We start from the raw sequence: 14,378 nt of genomic DNA, 5'->3' as shown, positions 1-14,378 counted from the left end.
AAAGAGGCAAGAGGGGTACAGAAAGAAGGAAGAGAGGTGCAGAAAGAAGCACCAGAGGTGCTAAAAGAGACAAGAAGGGTGCAGAAAGAGGGAAGAAGGGTGCAGAAAGAGGCAAGGGGGTACAGAAAGAGGTAGGAGAGCTTCACAAAGAGGCAAGAGGTTTACAGAAAGAAGGAAGAAAAGTGCAAAAAGAAGCAACAGAGATGCTGAAAGAGACAAGAAGGGTGCAGAAAGAGGCAAGAGGAGTGCAGAAAGAAGCAACAGATTTGCAGAAAGAGGCAATAAAGGTACAGAAAGAGGCAAGATAGATGCAGAAAGAAGCAAGTGAGGTGCAGAAAGAGGCAAGCGAGGTGCAGAAAGAGGCAACAGAGGTGCAGAAAGAAGAGAGTGAGGTTCAGAAAGAGAGAAGAGAAAATCAGAAAGTGGCAAGTGGGGTGCAGAAAGAGGCAAGAGAGGTGCAACAAGACACAAGAGAGGTGCAGAAACAAGCAAGAGAAGTGCAGAATGAGGCAAGAGAATTGCTGAAAAAAGCAACAGAGGTGCATAAAGATGCAAGAGAGGTGCAGAAACAGGCAGGAAAGGTACAAAAAGAGGGAATGGGGTACAGAAAGAGGCAAGAGGGATACAGAAATTTACAAAAGAGGTGTAGAAAGAAGCAAGAGCGCTGCAGAAAGAACCAACAGAGGTGCAGAAAGAGGCAAGAGGGGTACAGAAAGAGGCAAGAGAACTGCAGAAAAAGGCAAGAGAGGTGCGGAAAGAGGAAGGAGCGGTTCACAAAGAAGCAAGAGGGGTAGAAAAAGAGGCAAGAGGGGTGCAGAAGGAAACAAGAGAAGTGCAGAAAAAACAACAGAGGTGCTGAAAGAGGCAAGAGGGGTAAAGAAAGAGGCAAGAAAAGTGCAGAAAGAAGCAACAGAGGTGCAGAAAGAGGCAAGATAGGTGCAGAAACAAGCAGGAAATGTGCAGAAAGAGGGAACAGGGGTGTAGAAAGAGGCAAGAGGGATACAGAAAGAGGCAGGAGGGGTGCAGAAGGAAGCAAGAGAAGTGCAGAAAAAACAACAGCGGTGCTGAAAGAGGCAAGAGGGGTGAAGAAAGAGGCAAGAGAAGTGCAGAAAGAAGCAACAGAGGTATAGAAAGCGGCAAGATAGGTGCAGAAACAAGCAGGAAATGTGCAGAAAGAGGGAACAGGGGTGTAGAAAGAGGCAAGAGGGATACAGAAATTTGCAAAAAAGGTACAGAAAGAAGCAAGAGCAGTGGAGAAAGAACCGTCATAGGTGGAGAAAGAGGCAAGAGGGCTGAAGAAAGAGGTAGGAGAGATGCACAAAGAGGCAAGAGGAGTACAGAAAGAGGCAAAAAAGGTATAGAAAGAGGCAAGAGAAGTGCAGAATGAGGCAAGAGAATTGCTGAAAGAAGCAACAGAGGTGCATAAAGAGGCAAGAGAGGTGCAGAAACAGGCAGGAAAGGTGCAGAAAGAGGGAACGGGGTCCAGAAAGAGGCAAGAGGGATACAGAAATGTTTTAAAGAGGTGCAGAAAGAAGCAAGAGCGCTGCAGAAAGAACCAACAGAGGTGCAGAAAGAGGCAAGAGGGGTACAGAAAGAGGCAAGAGACCTACAGAAAAAGGCAAGAGAGGTACAGAAAGAGGAAGGAGAGATTCACAAAGAAGCAAGAGGGGTACAAAAAGAGGCAAGAGGGGTGCAGAAGGAAGCAAGAGAAGTGCAGAAAGAAGCAACAGAGGTGCTGAAAGAGGCAAGAGGGGTGAGGAAAGAGGCAAGAGAAGTGCAGAAAGAAGCAACAGTGGTGAAGAAAGAGGCAAGAGAGGTGCAGAAACAAGCAGGAAATGTGCAGAAAGAGGGAACAGGGGTGCAGAAAGAGCCAAGAGGGATACAGGAATTTGCAAAAGAGGTGCAGAAAGAAACAGGAGCAGTGGAGAAAGAACCGTCAGAGGTGGAGAAAGAGGCAAGAGGGCTGCAGAAAGAGGTAGGAGAGATGCACAAAGAGGCAAGAGGGGTACAGAAAGAAGGAAGAGAGGTGCAGAAAGAAGCACCAGAGGTGCTGAAAGAGACAAGAAGGGTGCAGAAAGAGGGAAGAAGGGTGCAGAAAGAGGCAAGGGGGTACAGAAAGAAGAAAGTGAGGTACAGAAAGAGGCAACCGAGGTGCATAAAGAGTCAAGAGAGGTGCAGAAAGTAGAAGAGATTGGCAGAAAGAGGCAAGAGAAGTGTAGAAGAAGAAAGAAATGTGCAGAAAGAAGCAACAGAAATGCAGAAAGAGGCAAGAGAGGTGCAGAAGGAAGCAAGGGTGTCTTGCACACCATTAGTACCAATTTAACACCCACATTTAGCAATAAGTTCTAGGTTTGCAAAGGGCCTTCCATCACGCTGTGACACTTGTCGCTGCATTTTTGGTAATGTTTGAGCTAGAAACAAGGCTTTTTTTGTTCAAATCTGCAGATTAGGGAGCAGATGATGGATTATGTGGCTAATACGGAAAATGTATAACTCTGCGAAAGCCGGTGCAGCCAAACAGTCGCATAATTCAAGTGGCCCTGCTCAGAACCTCTGACTAAGTCCACAAGTGCTCCTCAGTGATTCCTTTTTGTCACACTGAGTTCAAAATTGAACTTCTATGGAAATGAGGAAGACTAAACCTGAGGTTACCACTCCACAACAAAGACTACCATACCACATAATTACTCTCCCTAACACATAATCCCACTCTACATAATTCCTACACACTAAATACCACATACTTTCTATCCACATAATTTCACTGCACAACTTACTACATAATTCCACTACACACAACGTACATCCACTCCACTCCAAAAAACATTAGTAAAAAACGTTTACATTTAAAACGCCAATAGCTCTAACTCTTGCAAATACGAAACCTATTGCATTGCAAACACTTCTTCAACTAGTAGATGCTTTTGCAGAGTGGTGGAGAAAGGGTGCTGGGCCTCCGACCAGCACTCAGGAATTCCGCTGCATAGGACTTACAGGAGGTACCAGGAGGACTTCTTGGCCCCAAAAGTCCCTCAGGAGTAAAGTGGACTTCATCCCCCATCCTGTAGTCTGCTAGGAGACGCATTTGCAGAGTGGTGGAGAAAGGGGGGTGTGGCCCCCAAAGAAGTCTTTGCAATCCCACTGTGTGGGACTTACTGGAGGTAACTAGAGGGGTAGTTGGCCCCCAAGGACAACCTTGGGGCCAACTACCCCTCCTTTACCTACAGAAAGTCCCACACAACAGGATTGCTAAGTTCTTATAACAGGCCATGCCCCCTTTTCCCACCACTCTGTAAACACGCTCTCTGATGCACCCTTGGATGGGGATTGAAGTCCCCTTTGCTGCTGGGGGTCCTAAGGGGCCAACTAGCCTATCTCTTACCTCCAGTAAGCCCCACACAGTGGGATTGCTGAGAGGTGGACACAGGCCAGGCCCCCTTTCTCCACCACTCTGCAAATGTACCTAGAAACCCCGGGGAGGTGGTGGTCCCTGGGGCTGCAGGGGGGCTGCATGCCCCCCGCACATATTGAATAAAGCCCCGGGGAGGTGGCAGTCCCCGGGAAGTCCGGCAGTCCTTAGTAGGAAGGGAAAACAAAGTCAGGCGAACAGTCAATTCAACAAATCCAATTAAAAGATGTTTGAATGCAGAGGTGAGCTGTCTTTGTTTTTCATGAAAGGAGCCCATGAGGAAGAGGCGTATTGGCCTCGAAACGCGTCGAGCATGGCAGTTAACTCTTGGGAAGCAAGTTGGTGAACTACTGAGAGGCCAACAGTCCGAATGGGCAGAACATCGTTGTGTGCCCTCTCAAAGCTTCAGGGCGGTTTGTTTTTCCATATATATATATATATATATATATATATATATATTATTCGCCAGTAGATAGTTATAGTTAGGACCTATTTTCCATAGAAAATCTGCAACATTCTATTACCAATAAGTCTGGCGCCGGTTGACGAATCTTCGCGAAATTTTCCAAACTTTTGGCCAGCTCCGCTCCTACCCTGAAAATTTCAATCGACTGTTCACCGTAGCACAAAGTCGCATTGCACTTAGTGCAGAGCACTTTTAAATATTGAAATTGTGGGCGGATGTCCAAGTTTTTGGCTGATGGATGCACTCTGGAAGTGCTCGGCTGCGATGAGGTGGAAGGCGCAGGAGCAGGAGTGTTTCTCATCCGTTTGCACTCTTCTCGTGCAAAATTGTTCGGATGAAGGGTCCTTAGGTGCATCTTCATACTAGCCGTGCCGCACGAGTCTTTCTTGTTAGGATCCCCTCGAGACAGCACTCTTTTGCAAATCTTGCATGTGACCAAGGTGGCATTGGTCTTATTCTGCCCCTCGGGAAAAGTAAAAAATTTCCACACCACTGAAGAAAAACGTGGTGTGGGTGGTGCCTCCTCCAAAAATTCATCCTCAGATGTATGAGGAGATGCAGGTGATGCCTGCTGCCCTGAAGCCATTGTTAGGACAAAAAAGTTAGAGCTAAGTGTTATCTTAGTCCCAAAAATCTTCTTGTCTGCAATGAGATGCTCCTCCAAAGAAGGTGAAAGAAGAATGATTGAATTGGGTGGGGTCTTTCAATAGTTAGAACAGGAAGTATAATGAACCAATCAAATCTCTTTTTTTGCAGGTCACATGGGATCCGCGCACCCTGCGCTTACGCATCACACACCCAGCGTGCATCCGCAAAATTGAATTAAAAAAAAATATAGGATTAGATGTAAAAATATATTACTTTTAAGACTAGTTAAGACGCATCGCGGAAACGCGGAAACGTTGCGTTACGTACATCGAACGTGTCACGTATAGGCTGGGAATCGTGTACCGGTCGCATTGCGATCGCGCACTAAACACGTACCCAACGCATACCATGCGCGGATGCTATCGCGTAGGAATCGAGAACGGTGCGCATAGGGTGCACGGATCCAAAAACATGGGAAAAAATATATAAAATAAAGTTTTGAACATATAGTTAAAAAACTATCTTTAAAAATATGAAAAAATATGTTTGAAAAACTCAATAAAAACAAATATTATTTTGTTTGAAAAGATTTAAATGAAAAAATAGGTTAAAAAAATAGTGTTAAAAAAGAATTTCAAAAAAACATATTTAATGAAATTGACACACTGAATTTGAAAAATATAGAAATCCCATGAAAATCATTAAACATGATATCTTTAGAGATAAGTTATAGATAGGAATTAGCGTTTAAAAAACCTTTGAAATTCACTGAAAAAAACATAGGTTTCATGCACATTATAGTTAGGAATTGGCATTTAAAAAACCTTTGAAATTCACTGAAAAAACCAAAGGTTTCAGGGGCGGTATAGTTAGGAATTGGCATTTAAAAAACCTTAGAAATTCACTGAAAAATCCATAGGTTTCAGAGGCGTTATAGTTAGCTGGATATTTCCCTCGTACAAAACCCTATAAATTTCCCTGTTATAGTTAGTTCAGCTAACTATACCTCGCGCCCCCGCAATGCACTGCTGATGACATCACATATTACATCACTCATGACATGGTCAGTGACATCACTGATGACATCTCAAATGACATCACTGATGACATCACTGATGACATCGTCCAGTGAGTATGTTTTCTGTAAATTTTAAATATGTTTAATATATATATCATGAAAAACCTATGGAAGAATGTGTGGGTGTAGAAGTGTGTGGATGGATGATTTAGTAGGTGCATGACTGACTCTATAAGTGAGTCATTAAATGTATCTTACTGCAGACTAGTGACTAAACTGTGTGAATGTCTGTATGTGTCTGTGTGCTGGTGTATAAGTGGCTGCATGGTTTTGTGAATAGCTATATGAGTGTCTATATGGGTTATTGATTGGTTGTCTGAGTATCTGTATGGGTGCCTGAGTGTTTGTGTGGGTAGGGCGTGTGTGACTCTGTGCATAGATGCGTGAGTGGGCAATTCTATGGGTGCATGGTTTTAAGAGTGCAACTGTGATGGACTGTATGGTTGGGTGAGTGTATGTATGGGTGTGTCAGTGATTGAATGTATATCTCAGTTGTACATGTATCAGTAACTACATATGTGAAACGCAGTGTATATGTGTGTAAGAGTATATAACTATCTATATGTGAGAGTGTGTGATTGCGGGAGTGGCTGTATGGAGGGGTGTGTGCTTGTATTAGTAATTGTATAAGAGCGTCACAATTTGTTAGTATTTTTATGAGTAAGTGAACTTGAGTGTGTTTAACTGTATAGGTGAGTAAATTGGACTGTGTTTAATTATTTTCACGACTGACTAGGTGTGTCAGTACCTCAATGGATGATTGGCGGTGTGTGAGTGTCTATATAGGTGTATAAATGCATATGATAGTCTTGTACGGAGTGACTGTAAGTATGAGTGACTGTACAGGTGAGTGAGTGGAGGTGTATTTAGACCTAAGAGTTAATGAGTGGGTATGTAGTTATTGGTATTGGAGTATCTATGGTTTTCAAAATGGCCGTCTGAAATTCTGAGTCAGTGTATCAAAGGATATATTAGGGTGTGAGAAGATGCACTAATTTATCACATGGATGACGTCATCAGTGATGTCATTTGAGATGTCATGTGTGATGTCATCAGTGATGTCACTGACCATGTCATGAGTGATGTAATATGTGACATCATCAGCAGTGCATTGCAGGGGCGTGAGTTATAGTTATCTGAACTAACTATAACAGGAGAATTTCTAGGGTTTTGTACGAGGGAAATGTCCAGCTAACTATAACGCCCCTGAAACCTATGTTTTTTTCAGTGAAAATATATAGATATATTTCAGTCCAAGGCACTGCGAATCCCAGCATGCATGCTGGTAATTGGACTCACCTGAGAGGCCCCACGGAAAGAAAATAAATCATGGGGAACTGGCCTCGGACTGATGGTGCAAAGTCTTTCTTTTCAAAGCCTGTGAGCAAGGGCCAGGCAGCCTGAAACATGTAAGGCAAATGAATTTACCCTGAGGACAAATGCCAGGTATTGCTTTGCAATTAATGAACTCGGATGAGTTTTTCCTGTTCAAGTGCATCTTTGTTTTTTGGAACTTTTTGAAACAAAAAATATATATATTTATATTACCTACTGGCGGTCACCAGTAAGGAGTTATAGTTAGGACCTATTATCGATAGGAAATCTGCAACATTCTATTTGGAATAACTTTGGCGCCGGTTGACGAATCTTTGCGAAATTTTCAAAACTGGTGCCGCTCCGGTCCGCTCCTATCCTGAAAGTCTCGGAGTGATTCATCAAGCGGGGGCCAAGAAAAAAGGGGGGTCCCAAAACATGTTTTCCCTATGCAATTTTCCATAGGAACCGTTAATCGCAGCTGCAACCCGAACTGCTGAACGAAATTACACAAAATTTGGCAAAGAGGTAGCCCTTAGTTCACACTCGTGTCTATCTGGGCGGAGCCTAACCACACATCTCATCGTGAGATCTGATTGGCTGTCAGCACTTCATCCAAGAAGTGTTGGCAGCCATCTTGGAACCAATATACATGATAGCACCTCATTAAAAAGCATTGCAGTTAATAGAAGGTTTTACGACTTTAGTTACATTATAAATCATTTGTTGATGGTACCATACTCATTTTAGGAATTGTGGTGTGTTCTAAGGTGATTTTACCATGTGAAAAAGCCTTCTGCTGGGATATCATGAATCATGTTTGAGAGAAAACTATTTTCTCATGCTTTTCCCACAGAGGTTTGGAAGGTGATCTATAAGCTAAACTAAGAGCATATTTTCTGTAAATTCACATTATCTTTCTCAGTCATGTGAGAATGAAGTCTGACATTCTCAGTAAACATGTACATCCAACAAGGGCAGAGACTGTCAGTTGATTCCTTTGTGTTCTATTGCAGCTTCCCAGAGTGTTCTAAAGAACAACTAGAGCACTAACAGTCCTACTTATGACAAACGTAGGGCACACCTGAAGCCATCTTGATTGGACAAAAGTGGTAATTCTTAAAACATTTAATTTAAAAAGGAACAAAATGAGGGGGTTCATTTTGCCATGGAAAGTATGATTAGTGCTGCAGAAAGAAAAATTAGGGCACATTTAGAGAGACTTCTCAAATCCTCTTCGATTTCATTAAAAAAATTCTGACATGCAGACTGAAACATGCACTTTCAATACCAGCAGCAGACTTCCCTGGTGAGCAGTAGCTTTACTACAGTGATCTAATGAGCAACTAGAGTGCTAACATTCTGAATTTATGGCAAATGTGTGACACATCTGATGCCTTCTTGATGGAATCAAAGTAAAAAACTGAAAGTATTTCCTACTGAGGAGACTGTAGTAAATGAGGAAATTAGGAAACTTCATAACAAATAAGTCTCCCAAGATGGCCACCAGAGGCAAAAGAGCCCAAATGTAGCACAAATATCACCCAGATGTAGCCCAAGTATAGCCCAATGACAGATGTCCCAGAGTGTTCTAAAGAATAACTAGAGCGCTAACAGTCTTACTTATGACAAAAGTATGGCACACCTGAAGCCATCTTGATTGGAATAAAGTGGTAACACTTAAAATATTTAATTTGCAAAGCAACAAAATGAGGGGGTTCATTTTGCCATAGAAATTATGATTAGTGCTGCAGAAAGAAAAATTAGGGCACATTTTGACTTCTCAAATCCTCTTCTATTTCATTAAAAAATTCTGACATGCAGACTGAAACATGCACTTTGAATACCAGCAGCAGACTTCCCTGGTGAGCAGTAGCTTTACTACAGCGATCTAATGAGCAACTAGAGTGCTAACATTCAGAATTTATGGCAAATGTGTGACACATCTGAATGCCTTCTTGATGGAACCAAAGTAAACAAGCATTGAAAATGCAATAGGTCTCACCCTTGTTAAGTTAAAACAATTCTGTTTGTAATTAGGTGGCTTTTTAGCTTTGCTTGTATTAGTGTTTTTCAAACTTTCATGTACATAACATGCATATGTATGCATATATGTATATGTATGCATGCATTTATATTTGTATTTATATAGATATGCAGATTATATATATGTTTATATATGTATGCATATTATCTACTGGCGGTCACCAGTAGATAGTTATAGTTAGGACCGAGTTCCCATAGGAAATCTGAAAATTCTATTTTGAATAACTTTGGTGCCGGTTGACTTATCTTCGTGAAATTTTCAAAACTAATGGGGCGCTCCACTATGCTCCTACCCTGAAAGTCGCGGGGTGATTCGTCAAGCGGGGGCTGAGAAAAAAGGGGAGTCCCAAAACGCATTTTCCCCATGCATTTTCCCATAGGACCTTTAGTCGAAGGTACAGCCCGAACGGCTGAACAGAGTTACTTGAAATTTGGCAAAGAGGTAGTCCTCAGGTCAGGCATGTGCCTTTTGCTTAAATGGTGTAAATCCGTTCAGTAGTTCCTGAGAAAATCAAAAGTAAAATCACATATATATCTGGGCGGAGCCTAACCCCACATCTCATCGTGAGATCTGATTGGCTGTCAGCACTTCATCCAAGAAGTGTTGGCAACCATCTTGGAACCAATATACATGATAGCACCTCATTAAAAAGCATTGCAGTTAATAGAAGGTTTTAAGACTTTAGTTACATTATAAATCATTTGTTGATGGTACCATACTCATTTTAGGAATTGTGGTGTGTTCTAAGGTGATTTTACCATGTGAAAAAGCCTTCTGCTGGGATATCATGAATCATGTTTGAGAGAAAACTATTTTCTCATGCTTTTCCCACAGAGGTTTGGAAGGTGATCTATAAGCTAAACTAAGAGCATATTTTCTGTAAATTCACATTATCTCTCTCAGTCATGTGAGAATGAAGTCTGACATTCTCAGTAAAACATGTACATCCAACAAGGGCAGAGACTGTCAGTTGATTCCTTTGTGTTCTACTGCAGCTTCCCAGAGTGTTCTAAAGAACAACTAGAGCTAACAGTCCTACTTATGACAAACGTATGGCACACCTGAAGCCATCTTGGTTGGAATAAAGTGGTAATTCTTAAAACATTTAATTTAAAAAGGAACAAAATGAGAGGGTTCATTTTGCCATAGAAAGTATGATTAGTGCTGCAAAAAGAAAAATTAGGGCACATTTTGAGTGACTTCTCAAATCCTCTTCTATTTCATTAAAAAATTCTGACATGCAGACTGAAACATGCACTTTCAATACCAGCAGCAGACTTCCGTGGTGAGCAGTAGCTTTACTACAGTGATCTAATAAGCAACTAGAGGGCTAACATTCTGAATTTATGGCAAATTTGTGACACATCTGAGTGCCTTCTTGATGGAATCAAAGTAAAAAACTGAAAGTATTTCCTACTGAGGAGACTGTAGTAAATGAGGAAATTAGGAAACATCATAACAAATAAGTCTCCCAAAATGGCCACCAGAGACAAAAGAGCCCAAATGTAGCCCAAATATCACCCAGATGTAGCCCAAGTATAGCCCAATGACAGATTGTCCCAGAGTGTTCTAACGAACAACTAGAGCGCTAACAGTCTTACTTATGACAAAAGTATGGCACACCTGAAGCCAACTTGAATGGAATAAAGTGGTAACACTTAAAACATTTAATTTACAAGGGAACACAATGAGGGGATTCATTTTGCCATAAAAATTATGATTAGTGCTGCAGAAAGAAAAATTAGGGCACATTTTGACTTCTCAAATCCTCTTCTATTTCTTAAACAAATTCTGACATGCAGACTGAAACATGCACTTTGAATACCAGCAGCAGACTTCCCTGGTGAGCAGTAGCTTTACTACAGTGATCTAATGAGCAACTAGAGTGCTAACATTCAGAATTTATGGCAAATGTGTGACACATCTGAATGCCTTCTTGATGGAACCAAGTAAAAAACTGAAAGTATTTCCCACTGAGGAGACTGCAGTAAATGAGGAAATTAGGAAACTTCATAACAAATAAATCTCCCAAGATGGCCACCAGAGACAAAAGAGCCCAAATGTAGCCCAAATATCAGCCAGATGAAGTCCAAGTATAGCCCAATGACAGAATGTCCCAGAGTGTTCTAACGAACAACTAGAGCGCTAACAGTCTTACTTATGACAAAAGTATGGCACACCTGAAGCCATCTTGATTGGAATAAAGTGGTAACACTTAAAACATTTAATTTACAAAGGAACAAAATGAGGGGGTTCATTTTTCCATAGAAATTATGATTAGTTCTGCAGAAAGAAAAATTAGGGCACATTTTGACGTCTCAAATCCTCTTCTATTTCATAAACAAATTCTGACATGCAGCCTGAAACATGCACTTTGAATACCAGCAGCAGACTTCTCTGGTGAGCAGTAGTTTTACTACAGTGATCTAATGAGCAACTAGACTGCTAACATTCAGAATTTATGGCAAATCTGTGACACATCTGAATGCCTTCTTGATGGAACCAAAATAAAAAACTGAAAGTATTCCCACTGAGGAGACTGCAGTAAATGAGGAAATTAGGAAACTTCATAACAAATAAATCTCCCAAGATGGCCACCAGAGACAAAAGAGCCCAAATGTAGCCCAAATATCACCCAGAGGTAGCCCAAGTATAGCCTAATGACAGAATGTCCCAGAGTGTTCTTAAGAACAACTAGAGTGCTTACTGTCTTACTTATGACAAAAGTATGGCACACCTGAAACCATCTTGATTGGAATAAACTGGTAACACTTAAAACATTTAATTTAAAAAGGAACACAATGAGGGGGTTCATTTTGCCATAGAAATTATGATTAGTGCTGAAGAAAGAAAAATTAGGGCACATTTTGAGTGACTTCTCAAATCCTCTTCTATTTAATTACAAAATTCTGATATGCAGACTGAAACATGCACTTTTAATACCAGCAGCAGACTTCCGTGAGCAGTAGCTTTACTACAGTGATCTAATGAGCAACTAGAGTGCTAACATTCAGAATTTATGGCAAATGTGTGACATATCTGAATACCTTCTTGATGGAATCAAAGTAAAAAACTGAAAGCATTTCCTACTGAGGAGGCTGCAGTAAATGAGGAAATTAGGAAACTTCATAACAAATAAATTTCCCAAGATGGCCACCAGACACAAAAGAGCCTAAATGCAGCACAAATATCACCCAGATGTAGCCCACATGTAGCCCAATGACAGAAGTGTGCAAAACACTTATTTTTTGTGTATTTGCAGTTTTATATAGTGCAGACTTGTCAGGTATTGAAATGCTTTACATGAGCATTGGTTACATCACACAAGATCAAATTCATTTTGGTTGTAGACATGGGGAGATTAAGTGATTTGACCACAATCACAGAATGTTGAGCTGAAGCAGAAACTCCAACCTGGTTCCCCAGTTGCAAAGTCTGCAGCTCTGGAAGTAACACCACATCCTCTCGCCAAGGTGCAACATTTAATCAAGTGGTCAACTGGATAAAAAAACATAAAGATTACAAATAATTTAAAAGTTCTTTGTCTCTATTTGAAAACTCAGAAAATATGTCCTCATTTTAGTTTTTTAGAGCACTAACCATAATTTTGATGCAAATAAGACCCTCTCATATATGTAATTTCTAAAGGAAATACTCTAGGTATTACAGTTTTGATTACATCAAGATGACGTCAGGCGTTCCACACTTTTGTAATAAATATAGAATGTTAGAAATCTAGTTGTTCATTGGGATACTGTTGAGAGGCAGAGGCCAGGGGCAAGGACTCTGAAAATTGAAGGCAGGTAGGAGAGTGCAGAGGCAACAATTTGACCACACTGGGCAGGCAGGAATGGCAGTGGCAGCACAACAGACTATGGAGGGCAGTGGAAAGGGGGGCAGGGGCCACAAACCAACAATACAGGACTGGCAATAGAGGCTGTGGCAATATAATAGACTATTGTGGGCAGAAGGAAGAGGCAGTGGTAGTACAACCATACATGCCAACAGACCCGTTTCAGCCAGGAAACGTCCAATGTTTTTAAGCTCAAATGGGCTTTATTTGATCTGTCTCCTGTCTATAATCTCCTCTTTTTCAATGTAACTCAAAGGGGAAAATCAATACTCCAGTTTTTTTTCAAAATCTCCCTCTTACCAAGTTCAAAATGTTCGCAAGTATGGTACATTGAATCATGGTAGGCAGGAGGAATTGGGGTAGGGACATGGACTCGGATAACAGAGGACAGGAGGGACATGGAGAGGTGCACCAAACTGACCCTACAGGGCAGGCATCAGGGTTTGCAGCAGCACAATACACCACACAGCGCATGCGGGACGGGAGTGCAGCACAACAATCCATAGAAAGCAATAGGGAGGGGACAGGACCATGCACATGGACAACAGAGAACAGATGGGAAAGAGGCAATGGTAGCTAGTTGACCATAATGGACAGACAGGAGAGAAAGCTGCAGCATAACAGACCATAAAGAGCAGGAGGGACGGATCAGGGGCATTACAATGGAACAGACAAGCCAGGAGGGAGGGAATAGGGGGTCTGCACATGGAAACAGAGGGCTGGGGGCAAGGTGGCAGGGCAGGAGCAGCAAGATGGGCACTAGAAACAAGACACACCATGGAGAGCAACAATGAGACTATGGTGGCATGCACACAGACCATGGAGGGAAGGTGGGAGGGGGTCATGGTCAGCTAGCTGACCACACAGGGAAGGAGGGAGGGGCCATGGCAGCACAGAAGACCATGCATGGCAAGCAGGAGGGTTAGTGGCAGCACAATGGCTATGATGGGCAAGAAGGAGGGTGCAGAGGCATGCACAAAGGACCATGGAGGATAGAAGGGAGGGTCAGGACCTGGGCACAGACAAGAGAGTTCAGGGGAAGGGGCCTCACAACAGACCGAGCGGGGCAGGCAGGAGGAGCAGTTGCAGCACAACAGATCAGGGAGGGCAGAAGGGTGTGGCAGTAAAATGGACCATGGAGGACAGGAGGAAGGGGATAGGGGCATGGCATGTGGACATGCAGGGTGGAGGTGGCAGGGACAGGTTACAGTCATCTGACAATGCTAGGCAGGTGGGAGGGGAGTGGCAGCTCAACAGAACACTCAGAGTAGATAGGAGTGGCAGGTCCATGGAACATAGTGGGCAAAAAGGATGGAGCAGGGGCATGCACAAAGACATCGGAGGGCAGGGAGAAGGAGAATAGGGGCAGCAAGCTAAGCACAGAGGCTAAGCAGGAGGTCAATGATGGTCCATAGAATTGGGCAATGGAGGGCAGGAGTAGTGGACTGGTACATCATGCTAAATGGAGGGCAGTGGCAGCACATCAGACCATGCATGGCAGGAGGGAGGAGGCTAGTCCATGGATTCAGACAACAGAGGATAGGGAGGAGGTGGTTGGGGCAGCAACCTAACTGTTCAGAGAAGGTGGGTATTAGGAACTTTATTGTTTTTAAAATGTGTGTC

The sequence above is a fragment of the Triturus cristatus genome, chromosome 3_1, assembly GCF_964204655.1.
Source record: "Triturus cristatus chromosome 3_1, aTriCri1.1, whole genome shotgun sequence".
Lineage (NCBI taxonomy): Eukaryota > Metazoa > Chordata > Amphibia > Caudata > Salamandridae > Triturus > Triturus cristatus.
Note: the sequence above shows the minus strand (reverse complement) of the source record.